The following is a 25,794-nucleotide window of genomic DNA, read 5'->3' on the forward strand; positions in this document are numbered from 1 at the left end:
GACCAATGGCAGATTTCCAGTTCACTTTAGGGATGTGAAAATGACTTGCTACCCTGGTCACCTGTCCACCTAGTCATTCCTTTCCATATCTAGAACCCCTCAAACCTGGTTTCTAGGTCAGCCAGAACTCTTGGTAACTGATGGATATCATTTGAATTCAGGCTCTCCTTTGTTTTCTGTTTATTTAAGAATATTCATTTTCTGGTTTGCCTGTCTTATACAACAAAGTGCAGTGTCTTTCATAACACCTCCATAGGTTCTTGTGTTTGAATACTTGGCACCGATTAAAATGAACACATACTACTCTTTTGCTGGTGAAATGTAGTATTGAGGAAGTAGAGGTTTTAAGTTTGTAGGTTTGAGCAACTTAAAATTTTCCTTTCTTGTTCTTTATTTCTTTTCTAATTTGTGGGTAAAACAAAGTTACTTGGGGCTGGAAGCTCTCAAAAATGGCTTTTCTTATCATTAATGCATATTTTATACATGCTCCAACGCTGAGACGCTCCTTCTCAGAACCTTTATGAGGACGGAGAACATTCCTAATTGCAAGGTTGCCTCTCTTCCCTGGGAATTAACCCCAAGGCCTCTACAAACATGCAAAAAATTCTGGAGGAGTGGCACTCCTGAATGCTCTTTGCAACTTCCCCTTCAGCCTCCTCTTCCCAGTTAGCATAGTTCAATGTCCACAGATCCATTTGACCCCAATTTCTCTCTAGTGGGCAATGGGCAAGGAGTAGGAAGTCATTTAAAGACCTCATACGACTGACCCCAGTATTACCTCCTGCCTGTTCCTGTAATACCTCTTGGGCCCTCAAGAGCCTAGCATTCTACTACTGGAATTTTTTCCTTTAGCTGAATTCTGATTGTTCTTAAAAGACCAGACCGCTTTGATAGCAGCCGTCAGGACCTGCTACAGGTGGCAAGATACATTTGGATCTTGAATTGCCCTTCTGTTGCTGGCATAGCTGCTCCCTGCCTTTAACTTTCAAATTAGAAATGTTTATTTATGGTGAAGGTGAAAGTGAAAGTGGCACAGTGGTGTCCAACTCTTTGCGACCCCGTGGACTATATAGTCCATGAAATTCTCCAGGCCAGAATCCTGGTGTTGGTAGCCGTTCCCTTCTCCAGGGGATCTTCTCAACCCAGGGATAGAACCCATGTCTCCTGCATTGCAAGTGGATTCTTAACCAGCTGAGCCACCAGGGAAGTGGAAAATAGTGTAGATTATAGTCAGCAGAGGTGGGAGAACTCATTAAAAAAAAATGTCAACCAAAACACAGTATTAAAAAAAATTAAACATTAAAAAAACTGAGAGCCAGGAAAAAAGGCTCAAGAGAAGAAACATACACTGTGATGTTTTCTGCCCTTTTTGTCTTTGCCCCATGATATGAGGTAATCTTTTGTGAAGGTCATCTCTTATGAAAATCAATAACTTTAACAACTAATGTTAGGAGGTCTCACGAGGCATCATGAGATACTACAGTAAGTAAAGAGTGGGCACTTACAGAATTAAAGGAAGGGCTCATTCAAAAGTGAAATTAGCCCAGCACAGAAGCTCCTTTTAATCACACTCCTTAGTCTCTTTAGGGCTCACGTTTTGGCCTGGACTTTCTTAAGACATGAGAGTTGAACCTCATTTTCTCTCATTTCTAATTTTAGAAAATCCATTTATTCCTTTTGTCAATCATCAGGACTAGACCCAGAAAATGTTAAGAATTGCATGTGGATAATAATTACTAATATTATATGGTTACTTGTGGTTTGCAAAGCACATTTACATGTGTTGTGGCATTTAATAAACTTCCAATCACCCTGTGAAGTAGTCATTATTAATATTATTATTATGATCACAATTTTGCAACTGAAACAGAAGCTTAAAGAGGTGATGTGATTTATCTAAAATCATAAAGAAAGGGAATGGGTCTAAACTCAGGTTTTCTCACCCAAGTCCTGTTTGCTCCACAGTTCACATTGATTCTTGGACATGCCACTTGTCCACAATACACCCCTCACTCTGACATTATTACCAAGAACAGTGGTAACGGTGGCTGACATTTGGGGTAGTCCCAGGATGCAGGCACATCTTATTTAATCCTTGTACCAATCCTATGATACAGACTTTATAATTAAACTAATTTGACATTTGAGTAAACTGATGCTCAGAGAGGTTAGGTCTGTTATTCCAGGTGCATAGCTAGTAAGTGATGGAACAGGCTTTAACCCCAGACCTGTTTAATTCCCCTTAATCACGAAGCTCTTAATCGCTACACTCTATGAGCTTGCTGCATCTTTCAAGGCTTCCAGCTCCTTCCAAATGTTTGATTTGACAGAGTAGGAGCAAATGGGGTGCTTTCAAGGGCAAAGAACTGAACTACAGGCTGATGGAGGATACAGAATGAACCATGGGTCCTCTAAGACTTGTTCTGGTCATAATTGATGACATGTAGAGCAGACAGGAAAATGGGGCTGACCAGTGCACGCTGAGGTATTAAGTCCCCACTAAGGGACTCCACTCCAGTGTCCTTACCTGGAGAATCCCAGGGATGGAGGAACCTGGTGAGCTTTCATCTGTGGGGCCGTACAGAGTCAGACACGACTGAAGTGACTTAGCAGCAGCAGCAAGGGACTTACTGTGGATCCTCTACACTGAATTGTTTGCACTTTGTAGTATTCTTGCCTGGAGAATTCCATGGACAGAGGAGTCTGGTGGGCTATAGTCCGTGGGATAAACAAAAGTTGGACATGACTAGGTGAGAAACCTATATGCAGGTCAGGAAGCAACAGTTAGAACTGGACATGGAACCACAGACTGGTTCCAAATAGGAAAAGGAGTATGTCAAGGCTGTATATTGTCACCCTGCTTATTTAACTTCTATGCAGAGTACATCATGAGAAACGCTGGGCTGGAAGAAGCACAAGCTGGAATCAAGATTGCTGGGAGAAATATCAATAACCTCAGATATGCAGATGACACCACCCTTATGGCAGAAAGTGAAGAGGAACTAAAAAGCCTCTTGATGAAAGTGAAAGTGGAGAGTGAAAATGTTGGCTTAAAGCTCAGCATTCAGAAAACGAAGATCATGGCATCTGGTCCCATCACTTCATGGGGAAACAGTGGAAACAGTGTCAGACTTTGTTTTTTTGGGCTCCAAAATCACTGCAGATGGTGATTGCAGCCATGAAATTAAAAGACGCTTACTCCTTGGAAGGAAAGTTATGACCAACCTAGATAGCATATTCAAAAGCAGAGACAGTACTTTGCCAACAAAGGTCCGTCTAGTCAAGGCTGTGGTTTTTCCAGTGGTCATGTATGGATGTGAGAGTTGGACTGTGAAGAAAGCTGAGTGCTGAAGAATTGATGCTTTTGATGCTGTGGTGTTGGAGAAGACTCTTGAGAGTCCCTTGGACTGCAAGGAGATCCAACCAGTCCATTCTAAAGGAGATCAGTCCTGGGTGTTCTTTGGAAGGAATGATGCTAAAGCTGAAACTCCAATACTTTGGCCACCTCATGCGAAGAGCTGACTCATTGGAAAAGACTCTGATGCTGGGAGGGATTGGGGGCAGGAGGAGAAGGGGCCGACAGAGGATGAGATGGCTGGATGGCATCACCAACTCGATGGACGTGAGTTTGAGTGAACTCCGGGAGTTGGTGATGAACAGGGAGGCCTGGTGTGCTGCGATTCATGGGGTCACAAAGAGTCAGGCACAACTGAGCAACTGAACTGAACTGAACTGAACTGAAGTGACTAGAGCACACACACACACAGGTGGATGGGGGGGGGCAGGTGCGGGGCAGGTGCTTCCCAGGTGCTCAGTGGGAAGAATCTGCCTGCAATGCCAGAGAATCGGGTTTGATCCCTGGGTCAGACGATCTCCTAGAAGAGCATGGCAACCCAGTTCAGCATTCTTGCCTTGAGAAACCCATGGACAGAAGAGCCTATTGGGCTACAGTCCATAGTGCCACAAAGAGTTGGACACGAATAAATCGACTGAGAATGCATGCCCACACACACCCCTTACTAAGGACCTATGGCTCAGCAGAGGCTGCAATATCCCCAGCCAGGTGTGAAGGCAGCAGCCTGTTGTGAACACAGTAGCACAGACTAAGGATTGTAGGACCCTCTGGTTGGTTACAAATGCTCCTGTGCTGTGCTAAGTCGCTTCAGTGGTGTCTGACTCTTTGCAACCCCATGGACTGTAGCCCACCAGGCTCCTCTGTCCATAGGGTTCTCCAGGCAAGAATACTGGAGTGAGCTGCCATTTCTTCAAATGTTCCGGTGCTGAATAATCCCTGAAAGATAAACTTCTTGGAGGTAAAGGCCGTAATACCCTTAAATGTAACTTAGGAGGTTGCTCCAGTTAAAAACCATGAAGAGTTACCAGTCACCTTTTGAAGGAATTTAGCTTAATCTTTTGCTGAACAATGCTGGCAGAGGGGTGGGAGAAGTTGGTGAGAGAAAATCTGGGAATGAAACAATCTGTCCAACCCCATGAAAGGAAATCCTTTGCAGATGTGGAGGAGGTGGGAGCACCCACGTGTTTCCATCTGCCTCCATCCCCCAGGGATGCACTAGGGCACCTCTGCTCCCTGTTATGGCTCGTGGTTCTCAACCCTGGCTGTGCACTGCAATCACCTAGTGGGGAGGCTTTTAAAATCTACCTGTGCTAGGCTACCCTGGTGGTCCAATGGTTAAGAATCCACCCTGCCATGCAGAGGACACAGGTTTGATCCCTGGTCCAGAAAGATCTCACATGCCATGGGGCAACTAGTGAGCCTGCACTCTGCAGCCTGCGGGCCACAACTACTGAACCCACGTGCTGCAATTATGGAACCCTCATGCCTAGAGGCTATACTCTGCAACAAGAGCAGCCACCGCAATGGGAAGCCTGTGCCTCACAGCTAGACTGTAGCCCCTGCTTGCCACAACTAGAGAAAAGTTCAGCAACAAAGACCCAGCACAGTCAAAAATAAATAAATAAATATTAAAATAACACTAAAGAAATAACACTAAATAACACTAAATCTACCTGTGCCTTGGACCCAGCACTCAAGAATCTCTGGTATTGTAATCCCAGGTACTTGTAATTCTTACAAACTCCCCAGGTGATTGAAGCACTGAGGGTGTTATTGCTCTAGAATTTCACAACCAGAAACAAAGAACTGACACAGCCTCCATCCAATTAAACTTTCCGCCATTTCGGAGAGTTTGAAAAGGAAAAAAGTGTTGCAGACCAATTTTAAAGAAAGGAAGAGAGGCACAAGGAGGAGAAGTAATTTTTCAAGGCCAGAGGACTGCTGAGGGCAAGAGGGCGGTGGGGTTGGAGGGAACCTCTTTTCTTTTGGTTCCTCTACATCCTTTTTTCTGGCAGCATATCACAGTATCAGCTGTACTGATGGCTTAGTTTTACACCAGGCGTGAGAGTTCTTTTCTTTTTCTGGGACGGCCTTTCCAATTAGACCCATGATCCTGTTTTCGTGTGTTTTCTGGTACGGAAGCCCAAATCTTTCTTTTGTAATTCTTACCTCTTTGGCCAGCCCGAGCAGTGGGTTATCTGTTTAGAAGGAGTCAGGGACTCCAAGTTTGGTGTGTTCTGTTCAGAGCATCACAGGTGCATGTGCGGTGAAAACTCATCATGAGGGTGGAATTCGCACCTAACTCAATCTCAGCTTTCAAGCCACTGGATCTACAACAGTTAATTCTCTTTGAACACAGAGCTAAATCCCCAAGGAGGCCTGGCCTGGAGAGGCCACCTGAATTGCTGCCTGCTTAAAGGTGGACTCATGTTTCTTGATTTAACTGGGTCAGTACGTATGTTTATTTTTGCCATTTGACTTCAGGGCAGGGCTGGTTGCCGTGTGCTGGCAATTCCCAGTGAGTGCAGGCTCTGAATGACTGGGGCAGGTGTGCAGGAACCCTTGGCGACTATTATTTCATTTGGTTCGGCAGCCTCATGGTTTATGTATGAGTTGTTATGTGACCGAGTCCTTTTTCAAGTTGCGAACATGTTCTGTTTGACTGGAATCATGTTCTTTAGCCACTGCATTATGCAAGCTGGCTCCAAAGTTTGCAGGAAGTGCTAAACTCAACTGTGACAATTCCTAGCCATAGGCACGGAGCCCCCCCACAGTGAAGCAAACAGCCTGTTTACTCATTGCACGATAGAGTTGCAGTTGCGTTTAATAACTGTCTGTTGCTACCTGAGGAGAAAGCTGTGTCTGGCCACTTCGATCAGCTTCTCTCATCTTGTCTCCTGTTTAATCCCAGAATAAATCCTGTGGGCCTTGGGGGAGGGCATTAAAAAGCATTCTGGCAAAGAAGATTAAACCTGAAACGAGTGCTAATGAGGCACAAGCAATGTAATGCTCATTATGGTGTATGCTCAGGCCGTGAGTGGGAGAGAAGATGGGTTTCGATGGAGGGCCTCTGGTTGAGAACTACCTATGAGTAGTGTTCCAGCCAAGCCATTTACTATCCTAAAATGAGTACCTTAGACAAGTCCACTGGTTGGTTCTCAGGTTTTTCGTTGGGGTGATAACAGAGAAGTGTCTTTCAAGAACTGCACAGAGCCGGGATCTTTACTTCTGACTTCTGGAGGACTAGCATCTGGCTTATCCAAGGTGACTCAGAGAAGGGGTGGAGCTAGCATTCTCTAGAGGGTGAAAGTTGGTGGCAAGCAACAGAAACCAATTCTTTAATAAGAGTTCACCTACTTAAGAAGAAAAGGGTTTATTAGAAAATAAGTTCCATGAGCACAGAGGCCAGCTTGTTCTCTGCTGCTTCCTCAGTAGGAGAGTACCTTGAGTATATAGTAGGCATTGACCATTGCATATAGTAGGTAAATGTTTGTGGAACTAAAAAAGATACAGATTGGATCAAGAAATTGTTAGCAAGACTGAGAATCAGTTTTTGAAAAAGATAAAAATGAGAATATCTCTGGAGGGGTTTAGGTAGCAGGAACTCAGTCCCTGACAGTCCTATTGCTGCTGGAATGAATGCTCTCCAAGTATATTTATGTTTTTGAGTGCCTGTACATATGCAACTCTTGAGAGTCCCTTGGACTGCAAGGAGATCCAACCAGTCCATTCTGAAGGAGATCAGCCCTGGGATTTCTTTGGAAGGAATGATGCTAAAGCTGAAACTCCAGTACTTTGGCCACCTCATGCGAAGAGTTGACTCATTGGAAAAGACTCTGATGCTGGGAGGGATTGGGGGCAGGAGGAGAAGGGGACGACAGAGGATGAGATGGTTGGATGGCATCACCGACTCAATGGACATGAGTCTGAGTGAACTCCGGGAGTTGGTGATGGACAAGGAGGCCTGGCGTGCTGCAATTCATGGGGTCGCAAAGAGTTGGACACGACTGAGCGACTGAACTGAACTGAACTGACATATGCAACAAAATCCAGGGGCAAAGAGTATTAGAGTTTTCGAGAAGAAAACAGAACCAATAGGATCTATATATCTAGAAACAAAGAGAGATTGACTTACAATAAGGAATTGACTCACATGATTATGGAGGCTGGCAACCAATCTGCAGGGTGGCTGGCAGGTCAGAGTTGACTCAGGTGGAGCTAATGTTTCAGTTCAAAGGCTATTAGGCAGGAAGAGCAATGTTGGAGATGAAGCTGGGAAACTGTTACATAGGGATGGATGGTCTTTTTGTTCTGTTCTGTTCAGGAGGATCTCACCTACATATGAGAGCAATTTGTTTTACTCCAACTGTTTGAAATGTTAACCTCACCCCAAAAGACCCTTGCAGAAACACCCAGAATCATATCTGGCCAAACATCTGGGCAGCCCACGGCCCAGTCAAGTTGACACATAACATTACTCGCTACAGAGAGGACTGGGGAGGCCCTACTGGCCTAGCTGGAATCACATCAGCACTCCCCTGGCCAGCACAAGGCAGGGTGTTTTGCTGGGCAATTCAGATTTTATTTCCTGAACGGGAAGTAGGAGCTGTTACCAGGAGAAAGGAAAAGGGATACCAGGGAGCAGGCCTTTTCTCGAGAGAGTCTCACTTGATCACTTGCTTCTGTGGGGTTAACATCAAGACACAGCTCTCTGCTTTGACTGCCTCTTTGGGCTTTTCTCTGTGTGAAAGGGGAGCAGTGAGAATGAGGAAAGAAATAATTTCTGTGCTTTTGCCCCTTCTCTTCCAGTCACCAGTAGGGGTGACTTTTGAGGGCAGACCCATGGAGACTTGTGCTCATAATTGAGCACTCAAACTCTGGCTCATTCTGAAAAGGCCCACCCCCACTGCCCCCGCCCCACTGTAAAGGCCGCTCACAAGATACCTCTGCCTCAGAAGAGTTTTAATCTATTGTATTCTGTGTATTTCCCTTCCTTTCTATTCTCTGCCTACTAGAAGTGTCATATAGCTATGGCTGCTGCTAACCTATGCACTGCCTTTGTGGAATGACAAAGGCACTCTTTACTCAAAATACTTCACATCCACTGGTCAGAAACTGTCGTAATGTTAGAATAAGATGCTGCTTCCCTGGAAGCTCATACGGTCAATGAACTGCCTGAGATGCAGGAGTCCCAGGTTCAATCCCTGGGTGTGGAAGCTCTCCTGGAGTAGGAAATGGCAACCATTCCAGTATTCTTGCCTGGAGAATTCCATGGACAGAGGAGCCTGGTGGGCTGCAGTCCTGGGGGTCGCAAAGAGTTTGACAGGACTGAGCAACCAACACTTTCATCTATCAGAAAATTGACATAATAAATACGTCTACCATATTTACTCTGTGAATGATACCACCTTACCTATGGGCCCCTTGTGCAGTGTACAATCTGTTTGCCTGTCCATGGCAGGTCTGATTACCAAGGAAGAGCAAGACAACCAGAAGCCAGGGAAACACAGCTGTTCAGTGCTCTTGTGAACGATGTGTGTGCATGTGCAGGGTCAGGGGTGATGGTGTGTTCCCTTTCTTTGAGTTCTGACCGGTAGCTGAGCCCAATGCTCAGATTTAAGGCTATGAGTCCAAGACTCCTCTAGCATGGTAAGTCCACCATACACCCCCTAAAAAACTGTCTTTGAGGAATTAGGAACCACTGCTCTCCTCTTGGGTGAATTCCTGAAACATGCAGAGCTCAGATCAGACCAGCAGGGAGAGCCAGTGGGCAGATTTTGCCACTTGAAAGCATATGTGTTATGCCATTCTCTTCAGAGATTTGTAAGTCTGACTTCTAATTAGCACATTATATAGGACTGACTCACTGAAAATTCCATGGATCCATGATGAAGTAGACCAAGATCAACCATCTAATAGGAAAACAGATAATATAAAAAGAAATAAAAACTCTAATTTTTTCCACATAGCTCAATGAATCATGTTATACACATCCTGGGGTAAGCACAGCCCACTTTGTAGACAATTGATCTAGAACCTGTTACTCTCCTTACACATCTGTGCAAACAAAGGTAATTGATTACAACCCTCCCCCTGAGCCTGGAGGCACCTTGATACTCCATTACAACACAGTGGTTGCTAGATGGGGCAGGTTGGCAAACTATGGTGGGAAGGCCTTATCCTGCCTGCTGCCTGTTTTTATAAATAAGTTTTATTGGGACACAGCCACACTCACTTGATTATGGATTGTCTGTGGCCACTTTTCCACTCCAGTGGCAGAGTTGAGTAACTGCCACAGAGACCATGGAGTCCAAAAGCCTAAAATCCTTATTATCTGACCCTGTATGGAAATGCGGGAAAGCTGATTCCTGTTTTAGGAAGCCAGTATCGATCACTGTGTGTTGGTAATGAAAGGTAGACTGGCGTGCCATCCCAGCTCAAGAACTGGGCTAGAATTTGGAGAATAGCTCATTCATTGTGCTCAGGAGGCCATGGTTGGCCTTTCTTTCTTCCATAGGTACTTAATCTTTGCTGGCTCTCTTAGAAATCGAATCCATTGGTCACAAGGACAGAGAGAAGTGAGTGTGAGTGAAACCGGTCACCTGAAGTCCATGTCTAACACCGTACCCTCAGCAGTGTCCACTTCACTCTCTGCTACTTGCCTCCCACCCCTCAGCACAGGTAACAAGAACAGCGAGGAGGCCTCCGCTGCTAGAGGGCTGCAAAGATGCTGCGTATCACTTGGGGACTGTGGGAATCTTTGCTGAAATGTTTAAATTTCCCAAGAGGAAATTTTTAAAATTCAAGAGTTGAGGTGGCAATTGGGAAAGGAACTGAAATGGTTTGTTTCCACTAGTCCTGACAGTTTCCAAGTCTGACAGTACTTCCCTACCCCTTCCTCTTTGGTTTCAGCCATTTCAAGTAGGAAAGAGAGAATCAGTAAGAGCTGATAAAGGAAGGGAAGCAAAAAGGAAGACAGAACAAGAGAGATTATTATGTTCTGAAACATTAAAATTGTTTCTATACACTAACATGGTTGAATTTGAACCTAAATAAAGTCCACCCCTGACACATTTTGGCAACTCTCAAAATCTGTAAGGTACCAACCTGAGTCATTGCCTGTGTGCCTGTGTTCTCAGTCACTCAGTCATGACACTTTGCAGCTCTATGGACTTAGCCTGCCAACCTCCTCTGTCCATGGGAATACTGGAGTGGGTTGCCATTTCCTCCTCCAGAGGATCGTCCGGTCCAGGGATCGAACCCGCGTCTCCTGCACTGGCAGCCCACAGAGGTTAAGAAATTTCCCAGGAGGGAAACGTCCTTAGGGCAGAGTGCTGCAAACGAGCTAAGTCTGGTGAGACCACTCACAATCAGTGCAGAGTGTGGCCACCTGGAGCTGAGCCGTGGAAGCCTTCTGCCCCCTCCCTTGCCCTGGGCCCCTGCCCCACGCCTTCTGTCCAGCCCCTTGCCCTCCGTCCGGCCCCCAACCACGCACAGCTTCTGAGTTTAATTTGGAGACGGAGAGAATTGGCAGTAAAATGGCCAAAGTTGCTCTTTGAAAGGCGTCCGACCCTGGATGATAAGAATGCTGTTTTGGTCAGAAACCCAAGGATAAAGACTGGTGTTCCCTCTTCCCTGGTGGACCCCTGTGGCTTCCAACATCGTATTTGAGCCCTTTGGAGACTCTAGGGGTAGTGCTCTTTTCTCTGTGGCCCCTGGAGGCAGCAGCAAGGCCATTCCCACAGCTTAGCAGGAGCTAAGGGCATAACAGAGGGTTTTCCTGGAGAGACTCACGGCAGAAATACAGCAGTGGACACTCCCATTTCCTGAGGGCATCTGCAGTGTGCACGCAAGAGGACAGTGGTTAAGGTAGGATCACATCTGATTCTGTTATGTTTTCGCACTTGTTTATGCCTGCATGCCTTCTTTTGGGAATTGCTACTTTCCTTTGCATAATGAGGTTCCAGTGGGGCTATTAACTAGGAGGCTTGGCTTTCTAGCCACAGAGGCGGTCACTGTTGGGACACAGGGATCTCCCTGGTCGTCTTGGGCTCACACCCTGGGCTGTGTGTGCCCAGAATACAAAAACCTGACCAGTTTGTTACTTCAGCCATTTCTCAAGGTTGTTTATGTAGTTGGTAACAATGAGAGTCAAGATATTGTCTCCTCCTTGACAAAGAGCAGGCTTGCTTGCTATAAAAGCAGTGGTTCCCCAGGCTTAGAGACAGGTACACACGACTGCATGTGTGGTGTTCTTCTAGGTTAGGCCATCTTGGCTGCTCCGGTGAGACTGGGGGAGGCCTGATGCAGCCTTGATGCTGAGGGTCTGCTGCCTGCTGTGCTGTAATGAGGTTTCTTGTCTCTGTCCCCTATCTTCTGGCAACATGAGACAAATAACAACATTGGAAAAGACCCTGATGCCGGGAGGGATTGGGGGCAGGAGGAGAAGGGGACGACAGAGGATGAGATGGCTGGATGGAATCACCGACTCGATGCACGTGAATTTGGATGAACTCCGGGAGCTGGTGATGGACAGGGAGGCCTGGCGTGCTGCGATTCATGGGGGCACAAAGAGTCGGACACGACTGAGCGACTGAACTGAACCTAACTTGAAAGTAGGGTAAAATCTAATCAGAGAGGGTGGTCTTTTGATTTCCAGAAACAGACTCAGACAAGGCTTCTCTGAAATCCTTTGTAGGGATTGATGTAGAATTGGGAGAGAAAATATCATGCACTTTCCTGAATCTGCAACTTATCTGGCAGCTATAAAGGTCAGAGTTTGATTCATACTTTATAAATGCAGTTGCTGTGCCTGTTTTGCAGATCTTTCCCCATTAAGGCTTTGGAGTGGTCAAGTTGTATGTAGGAAGAATGCTTATTCAAATGTTAACCTGCTGTGCACACACCCTTCCCCCACCTCGCCCCCATTTCCACCTGTGTGCAATGAAAACCACTACTCACCCCTTGATATTTTTTTTCTCCTATTGTCAAGGGATGCTGACCAAAGTGTAAAAGTGAATGCCACAGCAGAGCTAACAGTTTTGTAAACTGGAGCCTGCACAGGCTATGGTACATGTCCACAGGCACTGAAACTGCCATGCCATTGACCTTCGCACCTGTGTCTGAGGGGACACCTGCCACATTCCCCTCTCCCCACACTCCCAACTTGAGAGTGAACTTTCTGAGCCTGTCTGATGGATTGCTTAAGTTTTGCCAGTATTTGAACCTCTGAATATTTAATTTCCAGAAGTCAGTGTGAGTTTGGGCCAGTGATCCTTTTAATTTCAGAATTTAGGTCCTAGGCATCATATAATGTAGAGTTCAGTACTATAAGAAGAACTCCTGAGGTTCATTGGAGATGTCTTGACTACCTTGGTGAGTCTGGTAGAAACAGCTATAAAACCAGATTTTGTTAGTGGGGTGTCTTTCAATAAACTGTTTGTCTGGGGGTGAGTCCTGTTACTCTTCATCTGCTCAGTAGGACAACTGTTTGTACCTTGCATAAAGCCATCATATATCCTAATGCTGGTCCTGGTTTGGGGCCATGAAGAAAAGGTCTAGAAGATAGTAGTGGTATCCCCTCCTCCCCTAGTCATTGACTCTACACCAACCACCACTTACCTGAAGAATGATTGTGAAATGAAAGAAAGTGAAAACCTCACTGGTTCTGTTGGGCTCTGTTACTCACAGCTGAATTAAATTCTGTAATAGTGAATGATTAAGGAAAATCTCCAAGGGCACAGAAACAGAGAAGCTTTCCTTCTAGGAGCATGGATGATGTGCCTGGCCTGGGTTTGAGGTCCAGATCTGTTATCCTGCTCTGTGCACCTGTCACTGTACCCCAGATGCCCAGTATCCAGGCAGGACTACCTAGCTCTGAGCACCCCTCCATCTGCCATGTGGTGATGTCTTCTATGTTCTCCCTTGGGCTTCAGGTCCTGGGTGTAACAAATATGGGAGATTTTCATCCTCTCTTACAGAGCGTATAGACTGGAGGAATGAGAATTACCTCTCTGGTAGGATGGGCACAGTTCTGAAAGAAATTTAGCTTATTTCCTGGACACCAAAGCTCAAAGTCTGGTGACAGCTGACCATTCCTTCTTCAGCAAGGTCAGTGGAAAGGTTTTCCCGTGGAGGAGCCCAGAGACCTATGGTTTCATTTCAGATGCCATCTTCCTCCAGGTAAACATGGTTCAGAAGAGTCCTGCCCAATAACACTGAGGGATTTGGGGCCAGGTTTTAATTTTTCTACAGATAGTTTTTGCCATTTATTTTAAATCTCTTCATTGTGAGCTATAGCAGTCACAGAGAAAAGTATATAGAACATAATACACTAATTTTTCTGCAAAGTAAATGCATCAGGTCAAGAAGTAAAACACTGCTCTCTCTGCCTCCCATCCCTCCTATATATCCCTTCTCCGCTGCAGTTCCCCCTTTCAAAGATCATCGCTGTCCTGACTTTTATGGTCAGTCACGTCTTTGTTTTCCTTTAAAATTTGACTGTATAAATAGACATCCATGGACAATGTTGTTTGAGTTTTTTATGTCAGAGTCTTTAAGTGTATAGAAGTGCATCCATACAGCATGTGTTCTTTGTGTCTGGCTGCTTTCATCAACACAGGTGTGTGAGGTTCCTGCACGGTGTTGCACACGGCTGTAGTTAATTGTCACTCTAGTATAGTATTTAGGCAATCAACAGGTGTTTACACATCCACCTAGCTTGTTACCTGTTTGAGGATTTGATGACTACATCAGCTCTGAGCATTCTCATCTGTGTCTCCCTGTATTCAAGTACACACATTTAAGTAGGCTGGATACCTTGGAGTAGAATGACCAGGTCATAGGTTATGTTCCTTTAAATTTACTGGATGATGACAAGGTGATTCTGTTGATTTATACTCCCATCAGCTGTGTGTGGGAGGTCTCAGCACCTCACGTTCTCTCCCATGCTTGGTAACGCTAGTCTTTGCAAGTTTAGCTTTTATTTTGGTGTGCATTGGTATATAACTGTGTGTGGACATGGGATTTTTTTCTAGCCTAAATTTATTATCAGATTAACTCAATTTTTATTACAAATTTCAAATGTACAAGGAATAATGTACACAGAACAACCACATGCTGCTGCTGCTGCTGCTAAGTCGCTTCAGTTGTGTCCAACTCTGTGCGACCCCATAGACGGCAGCCCACCAGGCTCCCCTCTGGGATCTCCAGGCAAGAACACTGGAGTGGGTTGCCATTTCCTTCTCCAATGCATGAAAGTGAAAAGTGAAAGTGAAGTCGTTCAGTCGTGTCTGACTCTTAGCGACCCCATGGACTGCAGCCTACCAGGCTCCTCTGTCCATGAGATTTTCCAGGCAAGAGTACTGGAGTGGGGTGCCATTGCCTTCTCCACATACCTACCATTAAGTCAGTAATTAAATATTTTGGCATATTTATTCTTTACCTGTTTTTTGTGTGTGAATCATATAAAAAATTATGATAACACTCTTAAATATGACCCTCTTAAGAAGATGGATATTTTACTGTTTAAACACAATAACCAAGAAAAGTAACAATAATTACATAGTATCATACAATATTTAGTCCATATTGAAATTTCCTCAATTGACCCGAAAATGTTTTTTATATCTAGTTAAAAAGAATAAGGATCCATTCAAATACTTTGCATTTGGTTAGTACATATTTAGTCTCTTTTGTTTTGATGACACTAACCAGGCCAGTTGTCTTGAAGAAACATCACATTCTGCATTTGTCTGATGTTCCCTCTTGGTGTCTCACCTGTTCTTCTCTGATACTTTTTGTAAGTTGGAAGTTAGGTGTAAAGGCTTGATTAGTCTCATTGTGGTTTTAATTCAAATCTGTTGGATTTCCAGTAAGACTGAACACCTTTCCATATATTTGTTGGCCATTTAGATTTCTTGTGATGTGCCTATTCAGTTCTCTGGTCTATTTTTCTACTTTGGTGTTTCTCTTTTTCTTACTGTTTTGTGGGAGTGCCTTATTGTTGGTATGAGCTGTGTCAACTGAAAAAAAGTACACAACCAAAAAGTTGAGAATTATCTTATTTGGTGGAAAAACTGAGGATTTTAGCTCAGGAAGCAGCATCTCAGATAGCTCTGAGGGACTGTTTCAAAGAGGTAAGGGAGGAGTCAGGATATTTAGGGGTGCTGCAACAAAAACCAGGTAGTTAGAACATCAAAAGATTGCTGTTAGTTAAAAATAGACATCTCAAGTGAATGAATTTAGTACTTTGCTGGGGAAGATTCAAGAGTCTATGCTCACTGATAACTTTTTTTTTTTGATAAGAACCTTAACTATCTGGGGCCAATATCCTGTTTTGTTTTTTTTCTCCCATCCTGTATCCCCTAAGGGTACCCCGTCTAGGCAGTGGTAGTGGCTGATGGCCTGATAGCCCTACCGATATGGTGGGTGACATTCTATGTCAACAGTTGAAAATATCTTCTCCCACTTGGTGGTTTGCCTTTTCACTTTTATAAGAACATCATTTGGTGAGCTTAAGTTCTTATCTGTAATGTCCAGTTTATCAGTATATCTGTATATCTATAACCTGTTTAAGGAACTTTTCATAACCTGAGGTCTAAAAGATATTCTTCTAGATTTTCTGCTCAGTTGCCTTTAGTCACTGGCTGTAAAGTCCTCTGGGAAATGTTTTCACATATGGTGTGAGATACAGGAAAGGCTTCATTTCTTCCCCCGCAACATCAGGTTTATTAAAAAATGGTCCTGGGCTTCCCCGGTGGCTCAGTGGTAGAGTCCACCTGCCAGTGCCGGAGACTTAGGGTTCCATCTGTGATCAGGAAGACCCCACGTGCCGACGGCACGAAGCTCTGTGCCACAGCTATTGAGCCTGCACTCTCGAGCCCAAGAGCTGCAACTACTGAGCCCGCACGCCCCAGAGCCTGTGTTCCACAACAAGAGAAGCCACTGCAATGAGAAGCTCCACAACTAGAGAATAAACCTGTACAGCAACAAAGACCCAACATAGCCAAAACTAAACAAAACAATAAATGTTAAAACATGGTCCTTCCCCATGAGCTACCTTCATCCTGAGCCAAGAGTCCCTATATGTGTGGGTTGAGAGATCTCCAGTATACACGGTGTTCTATTTTTCTATTCTTGTACCAACATGTTTTCTTAGTTACTGTACCTTTATACTAAATCTTGACATCCAGCTGTTCAAGTTCTCCCTCTGTATTGCTTCAGGAATGCCTTGGCTCAGATTTTGACATTTTATACAAGCTTCAAACCTGAGCTTCCCTTTTGGAATAAGGATCGTGGGGTTATTAGTCTTTCCTGGGCTATGTGTTCAGAAGTGATTTATCTAAATTCCTAGTTGGTTCTTTCCAGGGAATTTGCTATCCAAGGCTTAAATAAAGATCTGGTTTGAGCTCATGCAAGTCCAGTGTTTGGAATCCCCACAGTTGCTAAATTCTACTTCTCAGAACAGGCTGAAGTATAGAAATTGAATTTGAAATAGCTGGTGAATTTTTAGGACAAGTCACCTGATCTCTAGAAATGGAGAGCTGACAAAGAGGTCATCCTCCTCTGGGGACTGCACCCTGGAGAGAGAATGATCTCTGAAGTCAGGTTTGGGGGTTCAGTTCTCAGGTATACCAACTACTAGTCATGTGATGTTGGCCAAGTTAATTTCCCCATCTTCAATTTGTATCCATGCTAAGTCACTTCAGTCATGTCCGACTCTTTGCAATCCAGTGGACTATAGCTTGCCAGGCTCCTCTGTCCATGGGATTCTCCAGGCAAGAATACTGGAGTGGGTTGCCATGCCCTCCTCTAGGGGATCTTCCTGACCCAGGAATTGAACCCACCTGCTTCTCTTGGCAGGCATGTTCTTTATCTCCTGAGAAGTCCATCCTCGTCAGTAAAATGGGATAATAATAGTATCTACATCATGGGTGTTCATGAGAGTTATATGAGATAATATATGAAAAGTGCCTGGCATAGAATGAGTGCTTGGTAAATGTTAACCATTCTTCTTCTTTTTTTTCCTTTTAATATTTATTTTTAATTGATTGGTTTGCAACATTGGTTTGATTTCTGTGATACATCAACATGAATTAACCATAGGTGTACATATGTTGCCTCCTTGAATCTCTCTCTTACCTCCCACCCATTTCCACCCCTTAGTTTATTACAGAGGCCCAGTTTGAGTTCCCTGAGTTGTACAGCAAATTCCCATTGGCTGTCTATTTACATATGTTAGTGTATATACGCCCATGCTACTCTCTCTGTTCGTCTCACCCTTTCCCGCTTCTCCCCCAGCCTTGTCCATAAGTCTGTTCTCTCTGTCTGCATCTCCATTGCTGCTCTGTGAACGATTTGTCAGTACCACCCTTCTAGATTCCATATATATGTGTTAATATATGATATTTGTTTTTACCTTTCTGACTTACTTCACTCTGTATAATGGGCTCTAGGTTCATCCACCTCATTAGAAGTGACTCAAATGCATTCCTTTTTATGACTGAGTAGTATTCCACTGTATATATGTACCACAACTTCTTCATCCATTCATCCATCAGTGGACATCTAGGTTGCTTCCATAAAAATATGGAATGCTTCATGAATTTGTGTGTCATCCTTGCACAAGTGGCATGCTAATCTTCTCTGTATTGTTCCAATTTTAGTATACGTGCTGCCGAAGCGAGCATGCCAGTATTCTTGAGAAGAAGTCCTCTTCCTGCCCATGGCTTTGAGACCCACCTGGGAAGATGGCAGATGGACGTTCCTCCTGTGTTTCTAGATGCAGAGGGCTTTCCTCTGCACAGTCAGCAGCAGAGCGATCTAATATCATCTGCCCCTCGGCAGTACAGAGGGGAAAAATGGTTTATTTTCTTGGCTGAAAACTAGGGAACGAAAATGAAAGAGCCCCATGGAGCAGAGCAATATGATATCTGTAAGAGACTGGATAGCAGTGAGACAGAGACTGAGAGAGAGAAAGACAGGCAGGAGTGAACGACTGAGTGTGTGTTTGTGTGTCTGCATGTATGTATATATGTATGTATAATGCCCTGGAGCACACTGGACAGGGCTGAGGGCCTGGAGGAGAGGAGAGATGTGATCCTGGGCAAGTCAAAAGGCTGAGTCGGGGGATGGCGTTGGGTAGTCACCCAGAAAGGCCCACATGCCCTGGGGCAGCCAGCCTGCCCCTCCCCCAAGGCTTGCCAGAGAAGTGGATTTGGCTGTCCTGGCTTCAGGGCCATTCCCCGAAGGCTACCACTACCTCGGAAGCCCTTCTAGAAACAGGGAGGTAGCAGTATAGGAGGGACAGTCCCAGGTCCAGTACCTCGACAGAGGAGGCTGCACTTGTTGCACTAAAATGGAAATATGTTTGCGATGTGCTGAGTAGGGGTTCCAGTTACACAATCACACAAGTACAATGGCAGAGTTACCCCTCTACTCTGATCCAATCTAACAGTAAATGCATGTGTGGGCAATTGTCTGTCTCAAAAGGTTCAAGAGGTTATTTCCATGGCATAAAAGTTATCATTTCTGGTTGGAATTATTTATGCTTTTTATGTCCCTCTGTTTTCTGCATTTGTATGTTGTATCTGCAGATTTTTCTGGTTGTATGAGGTTTTATATTACTTTTATAATTAGAATAAAAAGAGAAGGAACATCATTAGGATGTTTCCTTTAACTTGTCTGGAATGGGGGTAGATTCATGGGTTTCTGTTAGAGTCAGAATTTGGGATCAAGTGTCACTCGTATTATGCATGTAACAAGTATCTTACTTACACACCTGTTACAGGTTTACCTCCACATGTTGGCCTCTGACCAGCTGCTAAATGTGGGCCTCCTTCCAGTTTAAGGGTGAAACCCCACCCCCCACCTAAACCTTAAAGGTGTGGCTAAGGTTGTTTGCATGCAGTATGGGAAAATAAAACTGGAAGATTCTGTCTAGATTGGGGAAACACAAGCAGGCATCTTTTGTCTAGTTGTCCTCAGTGTCTGGCGGTGATGTTTGTGTAACATCAGTCAGTGTTGCCTTCTGCAGTTTACAGTGGGGGCTGCCCAAGAAAATTAGGGGTTCATTTTCTCAAGTAACAGATGGAGGGAAGAGTGGGGCTGGTATGGTGGCTCCAGAGGTCCTCAGTGACCAAGCTCTTCTTGTCTCTGCCCCAGTACTGGGCTCACAAGACCAGGGCTGGACCTTCAGCCATTGTGTCCCTGTTTAAGCTGGGACTGAATGAGGGGAGAACAGACATGGCTTCCAAGAGGCCTCTCCCCAAAGCTTGTACTTGTATTTAGTGACATCTGATCTGCACAAGAGGCTCAGAGGTAGCGAAGTTGGTAAAGAACCTGCCTACCAATGCAGGAGATGCTAGAGACTCAGGTTTGGTCCCTGGGCCAGGAGGATCCCCTCGAGGAGAAACTGGCAACCCACTCCAGTATTCTTGCCTGGGAAATCCCATGGACAGAGGAGCCTGGTGGGCTGCAGCTCATGGGGTCACAAAGAGTTGGACATGACTAGAAACACACTGTATTGTAATCATCCAATCTTCACAAGAGGCTCAGAGCAGTTAGCTAACTTATTTATATACACATACATAAATAGTTGTTTATTTAAATATTTATTTTTATAAACAAACAACCTGTCACATTGGCCAGAGGTCTGTTTCTAAACAGGGGGAGAAGCTAGATTCCAGGCAGGTATGGCTTATTAGCCATCTCAGATATTCTAAAAGCTCTGCTTTTCACAGCAAAGTCCATACTTCATAGTGTTCCAGAGACTTCAGGACCAAGGTAGGCTTTTGAAAAACTGGAAAACTAAAGGTGTTACAAAGAGTGCCCTGGGAACTCTGCTCAACAAGATGGTTCTTTTGCTGCAGTTGGTCAGCCAGGGTCTCCCCATGTTCACCCTCAGGGCAGAGTGCAGCAGGTGGGCTGGTACCTGTCAGTGCTCGGTGGTCTTGATGCAGATGATCAAGGAAAGCCTGCACAGGAGCAGAGGGTTCTTATTTGTCATGCCCCTGTTGCCTCTGTCCACAAATGGCTGGGCCCCTGAAATTCTTTTCACAGTGGCCAGTTGCAGATTTTGAGCATTACTTTACTAGCGTGTGAGATGAATGCAATTGTGTGGTAGTTTGAGCATACTTTGCCAACATTCTTTGGCATACTTTGCCAACATACTTTGGCATACTTTGACAACAAAGGTCCATCTAGTCAAGGCTATGGTTTTTCCAGTGGTCATGTATGGATGTGAGAGTTGGACTGTGAAGAAGGCTGAGCACCGAAGAATTGATGCTTTTGAACTGTGGTGTTGGAGAAGACTCTTGAGAGTCCCTTGGACTGTGAGGAGATCCAACCAGTCCATCCTAAGGGAGATCAGTCCTGGGTATTCATTGGAAGGACTGATGTTGAAGCTGAAACTCCAATACTTTGGCCACCTGATGCTAAGAGTTGACTCATTAGAAAAGACGCTGATGCTGGGAGGGATTGGGGCAGGAGGAGAAGGGGCCGACAGAGGATGAGATGGCTGGATGGCATCACTGACTCGATGGACATGAGTTTGGGTGGACTCCGGGAGTTGGTGATGGACAGGGAGGCCTGGTGTGCTGTGATTCATGGGGCCGCAAAGAGTCGGACACGACTGAGCAACTGAACTGAAATTTGCAGATGGCTTCCCTGGTGGCTCAGCGGTAAAGAATCCACCTGTAATGTGGGAGACGTGGATTCGATCCCTGGGTCAGGAAGATCCTCTGGAGAAGGAAATGGCAACCTGCTCCAGTATTCTTGCTTGGAAAATCCCATAGACAGAGGAGCCTGGCAGGGCTACAGTCCATGCGGTTGCAAGAGTCAGACACGACTTAGTGACTAAACCACCACCAAAATTGCAGTTTCTAGAAGGAACCCGCTACACTTTTGTGGGGTGGGGTAAACCTTGAGCAGTGAGACCCAGGGACCCCCAATGACTAGAGATGGGCTTCTTATAAAAAACTCATCTTGTATGACAAATGATTAAGGTAGAACTGTCACAGAATCTCTCTTCTAAACATGTACTCCTTGAAATATGGAAAAATTGTGCTAATATATTATTTGGGCCTGAAAATAATGATCTCTTTCAAAGCCCAGATGGGACAGCCTGTAACTGCAGAGAACCTGCTGACCAGAATTGGGTAAGGCAGAGGGCAGTCCAAGGAAGGAAACAGCTGCTTTAAGAGCTGGTCCCATTCTTAGAGAGCATGGGAGAAGCTGCCCCTGGGAGGAATTACCAGGCAAAGGCAGCATTTAGAAGGGAGGTGGTTTCTCAGGAGGCAGATTTTGAGTCTACAAGTTGCTTCAGGATGTTACATAAGAGGAAACTGAGCCCTCTATTCCACTCCCATCCAGTCTGCATCCCTCTCAGTCTAAACTTTGAAAAAAAAAAAAAAAGATCACATCAGGGCTATGACTGCTTTGAGATCTAAGAGGCTCGTGGAGTGTTCTAGCATTGCTTGTTCCCTAGCTCTGGAAAACTTCTACCTTGAAATGGGAGATTCCCCTGGGTCTATGTCCTGGTAGCTTAGTTGGTAAAGAATCTGCTTGCAACAGGAGACCAAGGTTTGATCTTTGGGTTGGGAAGATGCCCTGGAGAAGGAAATAGCAACCCAGTGCAGTGTTCATCCCTGGAAAATCCCATGGACAGAAGAGCCTGGCGAGCTACATACAGTCTATGGGGCAGCAAGAGGTGGACACGACTTAGCGACTAAACCACCTGGGTCCACGTCCCTCACTCAGCTCACAAAGGCATCCTGGAGCCTCCCAGCAGGTGACTGCCCTTCTCTCAGCCCTCTTCTGCCCTCTGCTGGAAGGTTGCTGCCAGCACCACTAGAGGTGACAGCTTCCTAGAGCTTTTGGTGAATTCTTGATAACTTTGTTTTGGACAATAACTGAGAAACTGACATACAGGTTACAGAGCTTTGTGACTTATAACTAAATACTAAGTAAAATCAATGCTATGTTAACATAGAATGGGCATCTTCAGTGTTAAAAACCTACTGATGAAGACAGTTGCTTTTTAACTGAACTGAACTATCAACCAAGAAAAAAAGATAGTAAATTTCTTGTACTAAAAAAAGAAAAGATTATTGATGGCTATACTGTATAAGATATTGTGCTCATTCTTAAAGGGACACATAGAATGAGTTACACAGCTTCTGTTTGCAGTGAGTTTATAATCACATGATCTGAAAGGAGGAGAGGCAATTACAAAACCAGGCAATTCAAAATAAATTGCATGAGAGAGTACCAGACCATGATGGGACTCAGACGAGGGAGTGCTCAGGTTCAGTTAGAGATCAGAGAGGGCTCGGACAAGCAGCAAATGCACCTAGGTTGTGAAGAGAGGAGTGTTCCAGTGACAAATGAACTCTAGGAACAAGGTCTCCGCAGAGGGGAGAATGGAGGAATGGACTGTTTGGAACTGGAGAGTAGTCAAGTGTGTCCAGAGAAGAGAGTACCAGACTGTGATATACTCTATTGTGGGAATGTACTTCTCTTTTCCCTCTTTATTCCATATTCAGGTATTGTTTGATATTCGTGGATGATAAACTGAATCTACTTATTGTCACTGTTAACTATACAGACACACACATCTAGATATGTATAAGCTAAGTCGCTTCAGTCGTGTCCGACTCTGTGCGACCCCATAGACGGCAGCCCACCAGGCTCCCCCGTCCCTGGGATTCTCCAGGCAGGAACACTAGAGTGGGTTGCCATTTCCTTCTCCACTAGATATGTATACACAAGTATAAAATAGCTTATGTTTATTTATGTACCCATGTGTTTGTAAAATAGTGGAATGAGATTGTTTCAGGTTTCTTACAGACTAATCCTGAGATCCAGCAAATTGTTCATGTGGGGTTGGATCAATAAAGGCTATGCAATAAGATCGTTTTGAAATAGGAATCATTCCCCCCTGCCACTTTCTTTTTATTGTGAAATGAAACCAGATGCACAAAACTACAAAAGTCTAGCTTAATGAATTATTCAAAAGTGAATATCCACCTTGTGTTAACAAACATCCAAACACAACTACTTTCTATAGCAGTTACTTCCTCACAAATGTCTCCTTTCTTTCTAGCTTGTTGTGTAAGTGTGTAATTCTAGACACCATCATTCAGTGGTATCTGCCCTTTGGAAGTTTATGTGGTATGTCAGGTCACTTTTAATCTATAGGTTCCCCCTCCATTCTTTTCTTTAAAATGTATTGGTGGAAGAGCCTTGGCCACTTGACTTGTCATTTGGTTTGGGGGCTTTGTTTTGGTTTTTTTGGGCCACACCAAGTGGCATACGGGATCTTATTCGTAATTCCCCAGCCAGGGATGGAAACTGTGCCTCCTGCAATGGAATCGTGGAGTCCTAACCACTGGACCACCAGGGTTAGGACTTCAAGACTGGACCTCTCCCAGTCTTGATAGAGTAGTCTTATGTAGGAGATGAACCTTGTCAAGCGGCCTGGCTTATGCCCTGGGTTGTGTCTCAAAAGTTTGAGATTGTCCAGATTTCCTTCTTTATTCCTAGTGGCTCCTAGTAGTTAAGGGTGTGTCAAAACTCTTAAGTATCCCAAAGGGAAGACTGCAGTCAGCATCTAGATGCAGGTCAATTGGAAGCTGGACCTTCAGGCAACAGCTTGGAAAATAAGTAGTTAGGCCCCTTCCAGGAATAAACTGCAAAATAGGCATTTTTATCTGTTCTTCTGCCCTGGGCCTTGATGTATAGGCCTGGAAGAGTATTTGCTATAGATCTCCAGGACTCCTGAATCAATCCCCATTGCTGTGAGAGACTGGTGATCTGGGGAGTTGTTTCTCAGGCAGTGGCAGCAAAAACTGGCATACCAGACAGGTGTACAAACTCCTTCCAGGGAGCTACTGGTGACTGGAGTAGGCAAGGGGAAAGGACAGGGGAGGTTTCACATGATCTCTGTACATAATCACAGATGTGTGCAGAGTTAGAAGCCTGACCCTCAGGCAGCAGCCTTTGAAGTCTGCAAATTAGACCCCTTTCAGGGAAAGGTGGGGAAATGGCCCTTTCTGCCAGCTATTTCTACCTTAAGCCCTGAGGGCATAGCCGTGGTGAGTGCTTGCACCTTTAATAATAGCTGCTTTGCTGGCTGTAGTCTTGTGGGTTTCATGCGTGCAAACCTTGTTGGTTAGCATTCAGAGCTAGGTATTTTGGGGGACCTGTCCCTTAGGTGAGAGACTTTCAATATGGGTTCCAAACTCTTCACTCAGGGAGAAGCTGGGAGTTAGGGGTTCTCTCCAGTTGTATGGCACTGCAGAAGTGACTTAGCAGCACCAGCAGCACTGTAGCAGGGTTTATGATGGGAGTGTGTCTCAGCCCTTCTTACATGTTTTGATGTGGCTATTTTCTTGTTTGCCCAGTGTGGAGGAGTTGCTTATGTGGTAGTGGTTTAGTCGATAAGTCATGTCTGACTCTCTTGTGACCCCATGGACTGTATCCCGCCAGACTCCTCTGTCCATGGGATTTGCCAGGCAAGAATACTGAAGAGGGTTGCCATTTCCTTATCCAGGGGGTCTTCCCAATCCAAGCATCAAACTTGTGTCTCCTGAATTGCAGGTGGATTCTTGACTGCTGAGCCACCGGGGAAGCCTGCAGTTGCTTAGGTAGATACCTAATTTCTTTCAGAGGGAATTGCTCCATGTGTCCAGGGGGCGGTGGGATGGGAGGTGGTGCTCAGGATCCTTCCATGTCACCATCTTAAAAGATTGTCCTGATGATATGTACTCTTTTTCCTTCTTTCAATTCATGGGTAGGCACATCCAATGAAAGAACCTAATTCACATTCAGGGAGTCTGAATATGAAGCATGGGAGACTGACATATGAAGCTTTATCTTTCCATGCTCTGGAGGGTTGGAAGGCAACTAGAAAGAGTTTGGCATGGATGATGAATGCTAGTTTGCCAAACCCACTACAACTCATGGGTCAAAGGAAAAAAATCATAATGTAAATTTAAAATTATTTCGCACTGAAAACTAAAAGCACGATATATTCAAACTTGTGAGGTACACTTAAAATTATACTCAAAAATCAATAGCTTATATCAGAAAAGAAAGGATCAACATCAATGAGCTAAGATTCCAGCTTCAAAAATTTAAGAATAAACCTAGCATATCATACCCAGTGAAAAATAGCAGTTTAGAAATGATAAGAGCTTAATTCAATAATTATACATAGCAAATAAAGAAACAATAGAGAAAATAAAAACCAAGAATTGGTTCAGTTCAGGCAAAATTTATCCCATACAAAAAAAAAAAAAAAAGCCATAGGTCAACAATAATAGGAATGAAAAGAGAAAAACAACTACAGATATGTATGCTGCTGCTAAGTCAATTCAGTTGTGTCCAACTCTGTGCGACCCCATAGACGGCAACCCACCAGGCTCCCCCGTCCCTGG

General features: G+C 44.7%; 1 non-coding gene across 1 annotated transcript; it reads right to left on the bottom strand.

Moving 5' to 3' along the window:
• Positions 1 to 17,938: 17,938 nt before the first annotated feature.
• Positions 17,939 to 18,045, bottom strand: LOC120878316. Its single transcript, XR_005724522.1, has one exon. It is a non-coding gene; the product is annotated as a U6 spliceosomal RNA (small nuclear RNA).
• Between the last annotated feature and the right edge of the window lie 7,749 nt (positions 18,046 to 25,794).

Source organism: Oryx dammah, unplaced genomic scaffold (genome assembly GCF_014754425.2).
Source record: "Oryx dammah isolate SB20612 unplaced genomic scaffold, SCBI_Odam_1.1 HiC_scaffold_18, whole genome shotgun sequence".
Taxonomy (NCBI): domain Eukaryota; kingdom Metazoa; phylum Chordata; class Mammalia; order Artiodactyla; family Bovidae; genus Oryx; species Oryx dammah.